This window comes from Trachypithecus francoisi, unplaced genomic scaffold (genome assembly GCF_009764315.1).
Source record: "Trachypithecus francoisi isolate TF-2019V2 unplaced genomic scaffold, Tfra_2.0 Lachesis_group10, whole genome shotgun sequence".
NCBI lineage: Eukaryota > Metazoa > Chordata > Mammalia > Primates > Cercopithecidae > Trachypithecus > Trachypithecus francoisi.
In genome coordinates this window covers 106,329,208-106,348,424 of record NW_022681455.1, presented here as the reverse complement: position 1 = coordinate 106,348,424, position 19,217 = coordinate 106,329,208, and positions in this window count along the sequence as shown.

Here is a 19,217-nt window from a genome sequence, read left to right as displayed (position 1 = left end):
CCCCCCCAGCCATGCCTCCTGTATAGGCTGTAGAACTGTAAGTTAATTAAAACCTATTTTCTTTATAAATTACCCAGTCTCAGCTATGTCTTTATAGCAGTGTGAGAATAGACTAATAAACACACGATAGGAGGACACTCAACAGATATTGCACATCCATCAAATTGGCAAAATAAAAACAATTATTGATGTTAATATCAAACACTGGCAAGGCTGAGGACCTGCAATGGAAAATCTCTTGCACTGTTAGAGCATAAATTGGTCCAATCACATTTGAGAGCAATTTGGCCAAATTTAGAGGAGATTATACTTCAACCTGGCAATTCCACTTCTAGGTATATGCACCATTGGAACAAGAACGGACATCACAGCATTGTTTATAGCAGCAAAAACTGGTGACCACCTAAGCAATATTCACCAAAATGAAGATGGATAAGTAATTTATGGTCTACACACATGGTGGAAGCCTGGTATATAACATCATAGATAAATTGTAACAGATACCATTTCATAACAACCAAAAAGCCAGTTACAGCAGATATATGCAGTATGATATAATTTATATGATAATTAAAATGTAGAAAATAATGCTATAATTTTTTATGTTTATATCCTATTATCCTTATTGCCTTCAGGTGTATAAATAATGCTATCTACTCCCAATTCTTGAGTTTTAAATTTCAATGGTTATATTTTTTATTCCTAGAATTTCTATTTCGTTCACTTAAGCATCTGGGTGGTCATTTTTTATGGTCTTTTGTTATTTTCCAAGGTATTTTCAACTTCCCCTTTTCTATTCCTTTAAATATTAGATGCATATGCAGGTGTGCATATATGTATATATAATCTATATTTGATCATCTTAATATCTAGGGACTTTGGGGTAGAGAAGAGTTGTCTATTTCTGCTGTTTCTTTCAGTTTCTGCTGACTCTCTTTCATGGTGTATTACTTCCTTACATTGCTGTTAGTTTTTATAGCTTTCTCCTGTTTGGCTGATCTTAATTTTAGGACTAAGGGACCTCATTGGAATACATTTCTTCAGAAAGGTTTTGCATTTTCTTCTGCTAGGTACTCAAAGGCAGTGTCAAATTAGGAACTCTTAATTCCTCAGCTTCAAATTTTGTCTACCACATAAGTAGAATACACTCAAACCCTACTCTTGCATTAGAATAAGATGGTAGTTACAACTTCTTGGGGAAGATATATTTGAGAGAGAGAGTTTGTTTTGGGTGCCCCTCCCCTCATACCTGCAAGCCTAAATGCTGGCCCCAATACAGTTGCCACCCACTACCAGAGTAGAGCCTCCACAGTTCCAGAGTCTTCGTTTCCTCATCTCCCTACTGCATTCAGGTTCACCCATTGGCAGAGCCCCAGTTACACCCATCACTCTAGACACAAAGGAGGCTGAGGAAGGGGGCACCTTGCATTTTTTTTTTTTTTTTTTTTTTGAGACGGAGTCTCGTTCTCTCGCCCAGGCTGGAGTGCAGTGGCCGGATCTCAGCTCACTGCAAGCTCCGCCGCCCGGGTTTACGCCATTCTCCTGCCTCAGCCTCCCGAGTAGCTGGGACTACAGGCTCCCGCCACCTCGCCCGGCTAGTTTTTTGTGTTTTTTAGTAGAGGCGGGGTTTCACCGTGTTCACCAGGATGGTCTCGATCTCCTGACCTCGTGATCCGCCCGTCTCGGCCTCCCAAAGTGCTGGGATTACAGGCTTGAGCCACCGCGCCCGGCCGCATTTTTTACCATCTATATTGAGAGGCTGTTTCTGCCTCATAAAAGTGGGGGATTTCTCAAGCAGGAGATCCTCAAGTGGAGGATTTCGAAAAACAGCCAGTCAAAAATTAAGAGCCAAATTCCAGTCATGCCTATAAAGACTGAACCCTTTCTGCAAGATCCTGAGTATTGGTTAGACCCTGCACTGACCCCTTTGCATACAGCATCTCCTTCATTCTGTCCCCTCTGCCCAGCCCAACCCCTTGCTCCTGGAGGGATCAATATTCTCACTCTGACTGTATGAGTGACAAAGAGCTAGACTTGCTCCCTGCCACCAGGTAAGTCAGAAGCCACTCAAAGATCAGAATTCAGATCTCCTTTATTCCAAGTTGTTATTTCTGAAAAATTTCCAGACAAAATCAAAGAGAGCCATGTACCATATATGCGTCCATCGCTTCTATCGGTTCGCCACTATCAACAGACATGTTTCTTTCTAGTGCATGCTTCATCTTTGCTACGAGGAAAAGGTAAAGAAAAGATGATCTTTTCCATTGTTGTGTTGCAGCAAAATCATCTGATAGAGTATTTGGTTTTAATAAAGCCAACGAGGTAACCAACAGTCCCGGATATTGTATGGAATTGAGAGCTACATAGGAGTAGGCATTTTCCCAAAGCCAGCTCTCATGTGGGAGGTGGCTTCAGACACTGTGATGGTAAGGAAAAATGTCTTCTTTGAGACTTTGGGGGCTCTTCAGATCATTCTGAGTAAACATCTGCTGCAACAGCACACAGATGAGATAGGCTAAAGATCTACTGTTCATGAGTATAAATATGAAAAAAGGCAGGGCCAGGGTGTGGATGCACCTACACAGAGAATGTGTTTTGCTGCCATAGAAATGGAGTGTATGCTAAGCGTTGAGCCTTCCTCAGACCATCTGGCTGACTGTGTCTGGAAGGCCCAGAAATTGGTCCCATTTTCTCAAAATTAAAATTCAGTAACAGCATCTTTCATTTCAATCTCCTGCCTTTGTGTAGCAGATACAATACTCTGGTGACAAATGCAGGTGAATTGAATTTTGTTTTTCCCATAATAGTTGCATCGAGCAGCAAACTAATGTATTAGTTATCAGAGATGAAAATAAGCATAATGCCTGATCCTGAACTTGAAATTGCATAACTGCAGCAAAATGCCTTTCACATTTGTTTTCCTTTTCTTTCGTTCCTTCCTTCTTCTTTTGGTTAAATCTTCATTTATCTGTTATGATCACAGCTTATTAAGGGCTGCTTAGGAGCACACAAAAATGAGAGAGCTCTCATTTCATGCATCATGACGCTCACTCTCATGCTCTTATACACTCACCCTGAAGCCTTTGGTATTTGTCTCCTCCAAACCTAGACTCTAGCACATATATTGGCCCAATTCACTGTTTAATGCACATATTCAGAGCCTATGCATCTAATCAGGAAAGTGGGGACTTTTGTCTGGTGAGCAGGGCACAATACCGAAAATAGATACCGTTTGACCACTTACTATGTGCCTGGGATTTTATATATATTATCTCTCATCCTCACCTTATCTCAGCTATTATCCCAATTTAACCTATTATGAAACAGGGTCTTAAGGAGGATGACAGAGTAGACAGAATGGACAGAGAAAGAGTGATAAACATTAAATCCTGAAGTTGGGCCCAAGAACATGGTGGGTGGCATTGTCATTTAGAACTGAGAGACCTAGGAGGTAAGTGGGCTTAAAGTGGGATCAAAGGGTTGGCTTGAGAATCATTGGATTTGAGAAGCCAGGTGGAAGAGGTGCTTACACAGTTCGTGAATTTAAGAGTGGAGCAGTTCAGAGAGAGATGAGCACTTGGGCTAGCCTTGGAATCAGCATACGTCAGTAGCTCCTTCATTATCAGCTTGCTGGCAAGTAGCTGGGCTGAGATTCTCCATTCCATACATGCTTCCTCTCCAGACCATCATGGCTGGAAAGCACTGTTCTCTTCCTTATATCCTACTACTGAGCCTGGAGAGTGAGAGTTCCATCACCCATGCCTGGACCTTCGGGATGGAAAATACTCTGGATTTTATAACCAAGTAAGAACTCGATACATTCATCAGTGGAACATATACATTTCTGCATCTCATTTCATCCCCACCTAAATGCAATAGAAGATTGAAGGGAGAATTCCCATATGAGAGCAAGTCGCTTTTCTTTACCTTAAATCAGAATTATCATAAAAATCAGCCATTGCATCACATCACCCAGAGCTCTGATTCTTCTCCTGTTTCCCAAGAGCGTTCTTGGTTTTCTGCCTACAGAGCCGGACTCTAAAATGTGGTGCTCAGAATACTGTTTAATCTCCTTTCCATTGATTTCTGTCCAAAGCAGCTCAATTCAGAAAACATTTATTGAAAATGTGCATGTGTCCGGTCTGATGGGGAGAAACAGGGATGTATGATCGTTATCTAAAACCAAGATCGAATGCATGATCTATCCAAGAACCTCACTTTGGGGTGATTTTAATGATATGACAATTCAAAGAGGGCTACATGAAATCAGTACACATTAAATACACTGCCTTCAGGGAAACTGACTACATGAGCCTATAATTGTCAATAAATGTGGATTTTGCTCATATCTGTGGTTTCCGATTATTTCGTGACCTGTAACAGTCAAGGCGACTTACTCTTAGGGGAGAAGCAAGATGTCTAACTGTGAGCCATTGTAGGAGAATAGAATTAAGAGTAGAAATGAAGTCAAAGCCTGAGAATGCAGCATTCAAAGAAGACCATTTATTAAAAATCTGTTTTGCAAAAGACTGTGTTAATGAAGCAGGGATGATAAGGATGGCTTATTGTCCTCTAGCTATTCACAGACTAATAGTGGACTGATAACCTGTTCACCAGCAATTTTAATATAATTCAGTAATTTTAACACACATGACATGGTGAGGATGTCCAATTTCACTGCTGACTGGGGAAATTGGGACAGACTTTGTGACAGGGGTGTTGTTTGAACTAGGCCTAGGGTGGTAAAATTTGGATGTGAGAAAGTGGGTTTAGAGAGACTTACATGTAGAGAGAACAGCAATAGAAGTGGCTTGGAGGTGAGAAACCAGGGCCAGGTCACAGGAAGAATAAGGAACATAATTTGACCCTACAGGACAAAGGTACATGACCACTAAGATTAAAAAGGAAGTATGAAAAACAGCTAAGGGGATGTATGAATGTGAGGCAGTAGTGGAGGCTGGAATTTATCCTTTGGCAATAGAGAGCTGTTAGAGGTTCCTTGAGCAGAGAGAGAAACTGTGTGACAGCTGTGTGTGGCACAGACTGTAGGGTGGGGCATTTTGGGCCACCATCCAGTCCAGAGAATACTTTTTCTTACAAAGGTGACAGGGTATCAAAAACACGTGGGTCCATATAAACAGGTAAACGAAAACAAAAACAAAAAACTCAGGAACTTAAGCTTTGAAAAAATACTTGTTCCTCTAACACATTCTCTGGAATTCTCTGTCTCCAGGCCAAATGACTCATCAGATTGTCAAAAGAATCCAATCATGTCTACCTTGGCTCTGCTATCTTCAGTGGCTATTATCTGCCTTTAGAACAAAAGCTAAATTTAGTGTGAATTTAAGGTTTGTGCCAATCTGGCCTCATCTTCCCCAACTCAGGGCTCCCACCAGACCACCCCTAGCAGCTCCCGAGTCCACATGCCCTTGGCATTCCAGTCTCTGCTTATGTTATTGGAGGCTTTTTGCTTCTGTGTCTGACTCAGAGCTCCTTCATCCTTCCAATGCACATGGGCCTTGACTGCATTTGCTCAGTAGGCCTCTTTCTGGTCCACAGCTACTTGAGTTCTTATCTTTGCACTGCCAGGGACCAACACAGTGAAGAGATGATGTTCTCACATCCAGTGCTGGCTTCCCTAGCAGGTGCATATGCAGGAGGCACAGCCTCCCCCAGGCCATCACAAGAGTATCCTAGACCTCTGGCTTCTCTCAGGACTCCTATTCAACTGGGAAGGAGCTGAGGCTAAACTCTAGGGCTTTTTAGCTGAGTGTCTATGAACAGGAAATCTGAAGGAAACTGACTTTCAGCGGTTGAGATGACAAACAATTCTGGGTTATTTCTAATTGAGAAGGTGACCATTGGCCTCTCTTTCTCAGATCTTCCAGGGAAAAGGATTCATAAGCTTACATGATCTGGGTGCTGGGCTCATGTAACTGTGTAGGTAGAGGGAGCCTGCCAAGAGACACCAAGTTCATCCAACAAAATACTAATCAGCCTCCAACCTGGGTTCCAGATCTGTCACTAAAAAGGTTTGGTAAATGGAGACAGGACAGCCCAGCCCATCTCCCTAAAAACACAGCCGCATGCCAATCTTCCATTTATTTTCATTTTCACCCCATTTGTATCATTCACCTGCTCCATGCCAGACGCCACCTAGGTGCTATACCTCTGTTATCTCTTTGAATCCACTGAATGCACCAGTGAGTCCTGAACCTTCCCTGGACATAACAGTTCCTGTCTGAAGACTCAAAATCTGACTCCATTCCTTCCCTGTAGAGAAAAGGCATGGAGATCTATTGAGCACTGGCAATGCACAGAAAGGGGGAGAGGTTCGAATAACAGATGTGCAAAAATTATGGGTCAAATGTCCACTCTGCCTGTGAAGATTGAGTTCATTTTACGAAATCTTTAGATCAGCCAAGTCAGACCTGGGTCTGGATCCTTTCCCTGTAATACCTCCTTCTTTTGTCCCCAGCCATCCCTACCACCTTGCATCCTTGCAGCCACTCTGAAAGATCGATGCCAGCATGACCACTTTTAGAGCAAGAGGGATGGAAAGTCCAGAAATTTGCCCCAAAACACAAGTTTAATAAATGCCAGAGCTGTCATTCAACCTCAAATATGTGCAGTCAGATGCCAAGTCCAGCCATAATAAGAGGAAGATTTTGCAGACTGGGAAAACATGGGCTTCCTTCCTCATCCTGTACCCTATTAATTATGTGACCCTGGATAAGCTCCTTTACCCCCGTGAGCCCCAAGTCTCAAATTCCAAATGCAGCGCCCTGTGCACAGGTTTGTTGGGAGGCTGAAAGGGACTAACACTTGGCTGGTACATTGCATGCCTCTAGGAGGCTTACCTGCTGTTTTTACTGCTTTTGTAATGTCATAATTTATTTTGACTTATTTACTTTTAGAGCCAAGGTCTCACTGTCACTCAGGCTGGCGTGCACAATCACAGCTCACTGTAGCCTCTAACTCCTGGGCTTAAGCGATCTTCCTGCCTCAGCCTCCCGAGTACCTGGGACCACAGGTGCATGACATTATATCTGGCTATTGCTTTTAACAGGACTGTTTAATTCCTCCTTTGGGCCTTGCTGAGATTCTGGGGTGCAGGAGGTACAGGAGCAACTTTTTCCTCTCATTATAAGAAGATGGCTGTGATATTAATTTGTTTTCTCACTTCATCATAAGTGTGGATGCCAAGACTGCAACTTGTTACCCACCATGCGCTGCTGCACAGCCAGCTGCTGGTGAGTCCCAGGCCTCCCAGCTGGCTTTGAGCAGGCTGGCAATCACAGAAGCAGGGTCTATGGAGTCTCCTGGGCTTGTGCTTCCAGAAATGCTCCCAGCCCAGGGGCACCCATTGGGACTTCTGCCTAACTTCCTGCTGGCTGTTGAGTTGGGAGAAAGTTTCCATGTATTGGAAGGCAATTCTAATGTTCCTCTCTGGGCTTTCTCTGTCTCCAATTGCTAATGCATGCTGTTCTCTGTGCACAATTGTCTTGCTTCATCAACATTTAATATTTGGGAAAATGAATGTCTTCCTTCTTTTGCTAAGTGTGCACTGAAAAAACTCATATTGGATTTTGATCAATAACATAGGATCTCAGCAGTTTTCTCATCAGTTCCTTTTCTTTGAGGTTGGTAAGTGGACACTGCCCCAAAGCCTTCCCTGGGAAGGGGGTGAGCGGCGGGTTGGGGGGTGGTGACATGATCTGCACTGATGTCAGCAACATGGACCCTTGTGGGTTTGGAGTCAGAAAGAGCAGGATTCAATACCAGGCTCAATTGATGTAGGGCGTTGGCAAATCACATACTCGGGTGTCTCAGCTTCCACATCTGGAAATGGAAACAGCAATGCCTCCATCAAGGGCATCTTTCACCCACGCAGAAGTGCTAGCTACGGGGTGGCTGGGCTATAATTATTACCCCAGAAAAGTGCCTCACTTTATGTCTTCTTTTTTGTTATATAATATACATACACAAAACTTACCATTTCAGCCATTTTGAAGTGACCTTTTAAAATTCAGTGGTATTAAGTACATTCACAATGTTGTGTAGCTATCAACACCATCCATCTCCAGGATGTTTTCATCTTCCCAAACTGAAACTCTGCACCCATTAAACATTAACTCCGCACTGTCCCTGGTAACCCCTGTTCTACTTTCTGTCTCTATGAATTTTACTCTTCTAGGTACCTTCCGTAAGTGGACTCATACAACATTTGTTTTGCTTAGCTTATTTCACTTAGCACAATGTCTTCAAGGTTCACCCATGTTGTCACATGTATCAGTATTTCTTTCCTTTTTAAGGTTGAATAATATTCTGTTGGATGGATATATTTTGAATATATGAATGGATAAACATTTTCTTTATTCATTCATCCATCAATGGATATTTGAGTTGTTTCCACCTTTTGGTTATTGTGAATAATGCTGCTATGAACATGGGTGTAAAAATATCTGCTTTGGTCCCTGCTCTCAATTCTTTTTGATATATACCCAGAATTGGGATTGCTGTATCATATGGCAGTTCTATGTTTAACTTTTTGAGGAATTGTCATACTGTTTTCCACATTGGTTGCACAATTTTACATTCCCACCAGCTGTGCACAAAAGTTCCAATTTCTCTACATCCTTGCAGACATTTATTTTCTGTTTTTTTTTTTTTAAATAATAATCATCCTAATGGGTGTGAAGTGGTATCTCATTGTGACTTTGATTTGCATTTCCCTAACAATTAGTGATGTTGAGCATCTTTTCATGTGCTTATTGACCATTTGTATACAGTCATGCATTGCTTGGGATGGGGATGCTTTCTGGGAAATGTGTTGTCAGGCAATTTTGTTGCTGTGCGAATATCACAGAAGGCACTTACCCAAATCTAGATGATATTGCCTACTACACGGATAGGCTATGAGGTAGAGCCTGTTGTTCCTTGGCTCTAAACCTTTACAGCTTCTTATTGTACTCAATACTGTAGGCAATTACAACACAATGGTGAATATTTATGTGTCTAAATATATCTAAACAAAGGTACAATAAAAATATGGTACAAAAGATTAAAAATGGTACACCTGGATATAGAGTTCTTACCCCGAATGGAGCTTGCAGGACTGGAAGTTGCTCTGGCTGAGTCAGTGAGTGAGTGGTGAGTGAGTGTGAATGCCTAGGACATTACTGTATACCACTGTAGACTTTATAAATAATCTATAGAAATTTATTTTTAAAATGAAGTAGTTGCACTATGGTATTACAATAGCTATGACATCACTAGCTGATAAGGCTTTTTCAGCTCCATTATAATCTTATGAGGTCTCTGTTATATACATGACCATCATTATCCAAAACATTATTATACAGTGCATGGCTGTATCTTCTTCGGAGAAAGATCTGTTCAACTTGTTTCATTCAGCTTCCCAAAGGAGAATTGTGCACCTCCCATAGCCATCATGGACTTCTAGATATCAGCGTTTCCCTGCTCCCAACATGGCACTGGTCCTCTGATGTATGAAGCAAGCCCCTCCTGAGTGTTTGCTCTGCTGCAGACCCTGAGTAGTGTGCTGGGGAGATTGAGATGGGGACAGTGAGGTGCTTGCCCTTAGGACAGCAGGGAATGCAGGCAGAGAGAAGTTCTATGAGAAAGATGTATGTGATTCTAAGGGGCACAGAAGAGGGATCATCTGTTTGTATTGAGTGTTTAGAAAAAGCACCCAGGGAGGAGACGCTAAGAGTGAGAAACAGAAAATGAGAAGAAAGGGAGAGCAGCCATTTGGGATGGGGGACAGCACTGCAGAAGGATGGGGGCAGAGGAAACACATGTACTGTGGGAACCCAACCCCCGAGATGCACTGTTACTTCCCACATGCGTAAGTGGCATTGTCTGACCTTGAAACAAGGACTCGTGCACCCTGGATCAGAGTTGCACTGGACACAGAGTGGATGTCTGTGCCACTAAATACTAATTAAGGGACTTAGGTTCTGTGCCTAGCTATGCCCACTTCAGCAGGACTGCTGCTATTGAGAGACCCCCAAGCAGAGGGCTCCCATCCCTTCTGGGCTGGAGGCTTATTCTGAAGACCAGAGGTGAGGCATTCTGAGCTCAGGTGTGCCCTGTTACTCAGAGTCAGGTGATGGGGCCACAGAGGTGCCTGCAGCTGCTGCCTCACGCATATCTTTGCTCCGCACAGTGGCATCACTGTGAAATGGATTCAGCACAGAGGTGTGGCTGCAGATGCTTCTCACCATGGAAACCTGACTCTGGGGGAAGAAAGCTCAGATCGCATTCAGATTACCACATCCATCTATCTCCCCCATCAACTCCTGGGATTCTAATACTTTGGGAAATCAAACAGACAAGTAGAGGTTCTGAAAGCACCCGTGCATCTGATGTAGAATGGAACGCTAGCTCCTTCAGCTAAACTAATCAGGTCTCTGCTCTGAGCACAGGGTCAAGAGAGAATGGACGACTGAGTACTCCATCAAAGGCACCTGGTACGGCAGCAGGGGAGCAGGTGTAAACAGCAGATTGGGGTTGGCAGCTTCCTGATGAACCTAGGCACTCCTTGACATAATTGAGGGGTAGGTTCTTGAAAAACCTGCACAACCTAAATTTTGTATGTCCATGGTGGGCCCTGATCCACCACCTAGACTCCTCCCTGCTGCAGGAATTTCCTTGGCTGAAGAGAGCTCCCTCATCAAGTCTCACCTTCTTTCTAGGGTGGTCACATTGTGGCTGATCACTGTGGGGGTCTAAAGGTCTGTCCCTCTCACTCCAACTCAGACAGCTGTGATGCGTCATTCTGTCTCACGAATTCCCCACGGAGTTGGCTCAGGCTTCCGTGGAGGCCACACTGCACCTCAGCTTCTCCCTCTGCTCTCTCCTGCCTCCTTCCCTTCCCTTCTATGGGTGTTGATCCCAAGAGAACACCCTCATAAGCTTATTAATCTCTGTGTCAGATTCTGCTTCCCAGAGACCCAACCTGTAACAATACCCAAAGCAATTTTGCTATAAAAAAGTCTTTGTAGGCCATTACCCTAAGTGAGATAATTCAGAAACAGAAAGTCAAATACTGCATGTTTCACTTATAAGTGGAAACTAAACAAAGGGCACGTGTGGACATACAGAGTGGAATAACAGACTCTGGACACAGCAAAAGGTGGGAGGGGGTAAAGGGGATAAGGGCTGAAAAATTAGCTATTGGGTACAATGCTCACTATGTGGGCGATGGCTACACTAGTACAGTCCAGACTCCACCACTATGCAGTATATGCATGTGAGAAATCTGCACTTGAACCCCATAAATCTTTTTTGTTTTGAGACAGAGTCTCACTCTGTCACTCAGGCTGGAGTGCAGTGGCACAATCTCAGCTCACTGCAACCTCTGCCTCCCGGGTTCAAGCGATTCTCCTGCCTTAGTCTCCCGAGTAGCTGGGATTACAGGTGCCCGCCACCACACCTGGCTAATTTTTGTATTTTTAGTAGAGATGGTGTATTGCCATGTTGCCCAGGCTGGTCTCGAACTCCTGACCGCAGGTGATCCTCCTGTCTCAGCCTCCCAAAGTGCTGGGATTAAAAGTGTGAGCCACCGTGCTCGGCCCCCTAAAAAAATTTTTTTTTAAGTTATGGTAAATGAGAGGACCAGGGGGAGTCATTCTTAAATGGTCCATGATTATAGCTCTCCTGGTCGCATTTAAACACAGGGTAACTGAGGGGAGACAGGCAAGGAGCAATAGAGACACATGGTGGATTAGTGAATAACCACGGGTGTGAGTAAGTGAAGTGACTTGGTGGTTCCTGCTAGCCTGTGTGCTGCCTGGGGGCTGAACCCATCACAGGGCATAATGCGGATTTTATGCCAGGCCTTCCGTGAACCACCTCTCATGGGGCAGAAGCTCCTTTATCTGGCAATGAGGATTTTGTCTGTTTATCTGTTTCTTCTCTGCCTCTGTCTCCATCCACTTCTGAGGATCTTCAAAGGTCCTCTCTGACTACGTCAGAGAAGCTCCTCCTTTTGAAGCTGTTGTCCTTCTACCAAGTCTCTCCACCTTTTCCCTTGCCACTTTGTCCCTTGTATTAGTTTGCTGGAGATGCCATAAAGGAGCCCCATAGACTCAGTGGCTTAAACAATGGAAAATAATTGCCCCACAGAGCCGGAAGCCGGAAGTCCAAATCATATTGTCCACAGGCTTGATTCCTTCTGAGTGTTGTGAGGGAAGGATCTGTTCTAAACTCAGCTTGTAGAGGGCCATTGTCTTAGTCCATTCCAACTGCTGTAACAAAATGCCGTACACTGAGTGGCTTATAAACAACATACATTTATTTCTCAGGGTTCTGGAGTCTGGTAAGTCCAACATCAAGGCACTGGCAGACTCAGTGTCTGGTGAGGGCCTGTTTCCTTGGTTCATAGATGGTACCTTCTTGGTTCAAGTTCAAGTTGTGCCATTTGCTGCCTGTGCGACTCTAGGCAAGGTGCTTAAACTGTCTTTCTTTTATTCTTCAGTTGTAACATGAGAATAAAAATAATTGGGTATCTCTTTAGGATATGAATGTAATAATGAAATAATGCTTGCAAAATTGCCTAACAAAACACTGGACAGTAGGTAGGTGCTCAGCAAGTATTTGTTTTAAAAATATTGTTTTTGAGCAATGCTCATCCAGTTTGCTGTGACCCTAGACCCAGGCCAGCAGATGGGCCACCTTCTAGTGGTTGTGGCCTCTGTCAGGCCTCTGTCATAATCTCTTGATGGAAGATGTTATGACTGGCAGAGAGTCCTGGAAGCACAGTTACTGTTGGATGCTCTTGTAGCATAGATGCCATTCCAATAATTGAAGATCACTGGATTTTTTCTAACTGGAGGGAACCTGAGAGGTGATAAACTCCACCCCCTCTCTATCCAAGTGTGTTAGTTTTCTACTGCTGCTGAAACAACATACCACAAAAGGAGTGGCTTCAAACAACACAGGTTTATGATACAGTGCTATAGGTGAGAAGTCTGACATGGGTCTCACTGGGCCAACATCAAGGTGTCACTAGGGCTGGTTCCTTCCAGAGCCTCTGTAGGAGAATCTGTTTCCTTGCCTCTTCCAGCTTCTAGAGGCCACCCACATTCCTTGGCTCATGGCCCCTTCCTTCACCCTCAATGCCAGCAATTTAGGGCTGAGAATTCATATGCGGCCGTCCATCTGGGTTTCTTCTCCACTCCTTTGTGATCACATGGAGCCCACCCAGATAATCCAGCATAATCTCCTGATCTCTGGATACTTAATCACATTTCCAGAGTCCCTTTTGATATGGAAGGTGACATATTCACAATTTTTGAGGTTTAGAATGTGGACATCTTTGGGAAGCCATTATGCTGCCTCCAGTGCCACGTGGGGATCTGGAGGATTTGAGAGATCAGGAACTTGACCCACACCGAGAAGCAGCTGGTAGAGGCATCAGGTCTTGATGCTTGGCTCAGGAAAAGAGGTACAAGGTGGTGGAGACACAGGGAGGGAGGAATCAGAGATGATGACAGTGCTGAACAGCTCAGCCTCTCACCCCCACTCCCTCTGTCTCAGTCATTTCCAGGATAAAAGTTTCCGGAGTTTGGTCCCAAAGTCAGAAACAAAGGAGGGAGCAGGAGATAAAATTATGACATCAAGGAAAAATAAACCGAATACTTCCTTCTGTTGAGTCTGTGAATGATTCAACTTTCCTTGTTTTCAATTTGCAGAAATTACGAATTATCTGATCACTCAAATTAAGCTAGGAACCCACTGGAGATCACCTGCAGGCCTCAGATCCTGTGGGGCAGTTACATGCACCAAGGATACAGCTATAGGATGCAGAACCCACTGGCTCTGCAGACTCTACCTGCCCCAAGCCTGTGTGATCTGCTTGCATCCTGTCAGCAGGTGGGCAGGCAGACAGTGGCTCTGTGGTTTGAGTTCTGGCTTTTGTGTTACAAAGACCCCACCTTTTGCACCCATGTTTTCTGTTCTCCTTAACTGCATGGCAACCATGAACCTTTATCCCTGAGTCTCTCCCTGTCATGGGGCTGAAATGCCCACCCCAAGGTAGGAAGATGTGATTCAAATCCCAGTTCTTCCTTTCACAGCTGCAGGTCCTTTGAGCAGGAGTCTCACTTTCCCTGGGCTGCCTTAGCTGCTTCTTAACAGAATGGCATTGATGATAACTACCTCCTACAGCTGACGTGGGAATGAATGCCATGAGCACTAAATTAAATAAGGAAGCACAGTGCTAGGCACGTGGGAGGCAGTGGGGAATATTGGTTCTCCAGGAGCATCCAATCAGCCAAGAACAGAGTGATTAGAGGAGACAGACTGGAAGCTCATTCTGTCACCTGAGCACGGTTGCGCATACCTACTCAGGATGGCTGTTATAGTGCAATCTCCATTCCATCCTAAATTACTCCATGGATTGCCAGTAGCAGCTGTTCAGAGGGCTTCCTGGGGGGAAAGGGTGTGTGTGTGTGTGTGTGTGTGTGTGTGTGTGTGTGTGTGTGTTGAGAAGGCAAGTGGTAGGTATGGTGACATGAGCCTGGGAAGCATTTCATACTCTTTTCTCCTCTGTAGATTTTGAATGCGTGTCAGCATCTCAACCTCTCTTAAGTCCCACAGCCGCAAATAAAGTTTTGCTCAGCCTTTTTCAAACCATTTTGACCTCAGAGACTTGTAACCGGACCACGTGGCAGGACATTGGAGTTCTTAGGATCTACTGGCCACAGTTTTGGAATACTGGGCCAAGGGTATTGCTGGTCACAGCCTCCTTGCTGGGCAATAGGGGCCATTTCTTGCAAAGGAACAGACAGCATTTTTATGCAAAGGTTGAGGCAACTCATCTTAGAAAATGTTGCACAACCCCAAACTCTAGAAAAACCCATTCTCCACACCCCTTGAGTTTCCCTTTCTATACGTAGATACAAATAGTGTATGTTGTATAAAAATAGAAGGCCTTATGCGTCAGACTGATGGGCTGGCTCGGGTTTTCTCTGCTTGCTGGGTGTTTTCTGGCTAGGTGTTGGTGAAACTCCCATTTCCCTGGGCTGTACTCATTGTTTTCTGGCTCTCCAAGCCTCCTTATCCTGGCCCTCTTGGCCTCCTAAGAGAAGCCCACAGCCACTTTAGGCTTTGGAGTGCCCCTCCCCGTGGCTGGTTGCAGAGAAGGCATAAATAACTGAGTTATTCAATTCCCAGCTGGTCTTGGAGATAAAGCCTCTTCCGGCTTTGGGTAGGATGCTGCTGTTTATCCTGGTTGGAAAATAAATGCACCCTGAGTTTCTTGCTCCATCAGCAGAGAGTTTCCTCATTTACTGCTGAAACCTCAGGGCTTGTGCAGTTGACCAGTCTGTGCAACTTTGCCATTCTTCAACTAGGCTTGCCTTGACTCTCTTAAATGTTGCACCCTCCTACTATATTCACCCTCCAAGACCAACATTGCATACTTCCTTCTCCCTGAACTCTTCCTTTTTTGCCTATTTTCTTCTGTTGACCTTCCTACTACTCTCCTGTTTTACCCCCTTTGATCATAATTTCTGTGTGTGAATTTTCTGTCCTATCAGGCTGCAAACTTCTCAACAAAACAAATAATCTTGTTCCAAGAAAGTGTTCATTGAGGACCATCCATGTTCCAAGCAACTTACATAAATATTTTGTTCTCCCATCACTCTGGAGTGGGGAAGAGAGGGTATTACTCTCCTCATTTTATTAAAGAGGATACTGGGATGAGGGACATTACAGGATTTGCCCAAGAAAGTGATATTTAGAAGACGTCAGGACCTGAATTTTCACCTAGATCAGACTGCAAGCTTTGTATCATCATTCAAGCTTTAAGTTTCTCTCTCTTTTTTTTTTTTGTTTGTTTTTTGACAGAAATTTGCTGTGTATTCCATCACCAGGTTTCCAAATCCTATTTCTTTGCAATAACGAAAATCCAACTTCATCTCCCATTTAAATATCATTATCAGTTTTACTGAAATTGTTATAGATATAGGAGTTAAATAATGACAATTTGAACAGACTGAGAGATATTCTGGCAAACCTCTTCGACTGTGAGGTTATCCTTTTAATGTCAGGTTTTCATTATGTTAATGAATACCTGTGCAACCAACCTGCTCAGCCGTGATTTTTGACTGGAGGAAATTTCTAATCAGAAGCCTTCACAGCCCTGGGGCTATGACGTGCCTTTGACTTCTTTTTTTTTTGTAAGGAGGATACTGACAACATGGAGCAGACCCTCCAGGTAAACTAGGGTTTGCAAGCATATCAAGAACTTAGCTGAGACATATGGGACCAGACAGAGCACCAGTCCTCAGGCCCACTGGTCCTGTGGGACTTTAACAGATCCTGAGCTCCACCTCAGACCTGGCACATCATACTCTTTGGGATGGGCTGGGTCATCTGTATTTGCAGACAACTCAGCAAGTTTTTTTCTTTTTTTTTCTTTTCTTTTTTTAGACAGGCTCTTACTCTGTTTCTCAGGCTGAATACTGTGGTGCAACCATAGCTCACGGCAGCCTCGAACTCTCAGACTCAAACTATCCTCCCACCTCAGCCTTCTGAGTAGCTGGGACTATAGGCACACACCACCATGCCTGGCTAATTAAGAAAAATTGTTTGTAGAGATGAGGGTGTCACTATGTTGCTCAGGCTGGTCTGGAACTCTTGGACTCAAGCAATGCTCCTGCCTCAGCCTCTCAATGTGATGGGATTACAGTCATGAGCCACTGTGCCTGGCCTTGGCAAGCTTTGAAGGCAGCCAGAATAGGAAATCCCTGGACCCAAAGAGTGTGGCCACCTTATCCTATGAAGAGCCCTGGAAGCAGGCAGGGATGCTTAACCTGGGGTCCAAGAGAACCAGGCAGGAGGATGGTCCCTGGGAGGATGAGGGTCCCAGAGAGAGGTTGACTACTCAGCTCCTAATGCACTTTTGAAATTACGAAGTTATAGGACTATGACAGGTTGTTTTCCCATTTATTCTCCACTCAATGTGGAAAAGAGACTTAAAAAAGTGAGGGTGACCTTTGCAAATAAGTTTAAGTACCTGCTACGCACCGTGCACTGGTATAAGGCCTGCAACGTTCATGATGTGAGGTAACAAACTGTTCTGTATGATGCGGAATCATGTTATCAATCCAGCAGGTGCAAACCCCTCAGCATTCACAGAGATTGGGAAAGGAAGTGGCCCGACTCCTTTCCAGAGTCAGAGTGATACCTGTAACACTCTTGTCCTTCCCAGGGCTCTGGGGCTTTGGTTATCTCAATTGATCAGTGGCCCCCAATCTCCTAACACTCCTGTGGGCCAGGGCTTCTGAGGCCTTAGCAAATTCATGCCAATATGTTGGTCATTTCTGATTCACTTTCAAAATAAGTTGTGGATAGATCCTAGGATTCCCAGACTTGAACTCTGAAGCCCAGGGTTTCAGTCCCCAGCTCTGCCATTTATAAACTATGTCTCCTTTGGCCAAGTATTTAATCTTTCCAAATCCCAGTTTATTTTTATATAAAATGGTCACAATGATCCCCAGGTCACTATGCTTGGGTAAGAATACAATAATTTTAATTCATAGGTTGGCAAAAATTTTCTCAAAAAGGCTAGAGAGGAAATATTTTAGGCTTTGTGGATTATATGTGCTCAGTCTTAATCATTCAACTCTGCCATTGTAGTGCTAAAGCAGCCATAGCCAACACACACATGAATGGGTGTGGCTGTACCAATAACACTTTAGATAGCCAGTGGCCTTCATTTGCTAATCCCCGAATTAATGCATGTAAAGCACTTAGCAGAGGGCCTGGCACAAGGTAAGTCATGAATAAACGGTGCCACCACTGTCATTAGTTTTTTTGTTTGTTTTGTTTTGTTTTGAGACAGAGCCTCACTCTGTTACCCAGGCTGGAGTACACTGGCTCCTTCTTGGCTCACTGCAACTTCTATCTCCCAGTTTCAAGCGGTTCTCCTTCTTCAGCCTCTGATTAGCTGGGATTACAGGTACCCACCACCACGCTTGGCTAATTTTTATATTTTTCATAGAGACGGGGTTTTACCATGTTGGCCAAGCTGATCTCAAACTCCTGACCTTAAGTGATCCACCAGGCTTGACCTCCCAAAGTGCTAGGACTGCAGGCATGACCCACCGTGCCCAGTCTATCATTAGTGTTATTAGTAGTTTAGTAGTTTTTCTATTAGTTATCTTTGGGCATAACCAAGTTCAGCATCCAGGTCCCAGCTGTAAAGATATGTGTGAAGGGTAGAATTCTAGAAGACCCTTGTGGGTCGCACAAATACCAGCCCACAGCTATCCAGTGACCTTATAGAGAGCTCTGATCTTCCGGAATTACTGGGAAGATAAAAAGGATGTCAGCCAAATAATACAAACCATTTGTCACCTAAATTCTCTACCTGTATCTGGCAGAGAAAACCCATCACCATTAGAAGGGCCTTAACTGGAAGCAATGCCCTATGATAATGACTGTTTCCTTGGTTTGAGCAGGACTGGAATCCTCCCTTTGACCTCTCAAAGTCACACCGTGGCGGGTGGAGGGAAGTGTGGGACTGCCTCTGTCACCGACCCATGGTGTAGCTCTTGCCCTCTGGCTTCCTCTTCTCCAACTTCCAGAACATTCTCTGGGACCTTTTCTCCTAGGCTTTCAGAATCCCTGTCTGCCTGTTTATGCCAGAACAGGGACTGGAGGCTTCAGTGTAGGGGGGAAAAATCTTCCCACAAGATGCCAGCATGATGGTATCATTAGCAGAGAATTAAGATGCTGCTGCCCCAGGTAAAAGTAAGGGTGCCTTCCTTGGGGGCCACAGTCAGGTTCTGAACAGAAGGCCTTAGAAGAAAAATAGCTAACCTTCTATCATGGCCCCACAGATGCTGATCTATATGGATAAAGCCTTGGGAAAGAATGTTATCATCCAACAAGGACGCTAGAAAACTGCCCCGATAGCAATTCCTGGATGAGTAACCACAGATCCTGCAATAATGATGGACCCATTTTCTGAAAGATTCCAGAGCTCTTGGCTCCTTTCCCTTCCTTTCCTTTCCTTTCCTTTCTTTCCTTTCCTTTCCTTTCCTTTCCTTTCCTTTCCTTTCCTTTCTTTCTTTCTCTCTTTCTCTCTCTTTTCTTTTCTTTTCTTTTCTTTTCTTTTTTAACAGAGTCTCACTGTGCTTCCCAGGTTGGGGTGCAGTGGTGCAATCACAGCTCACTGC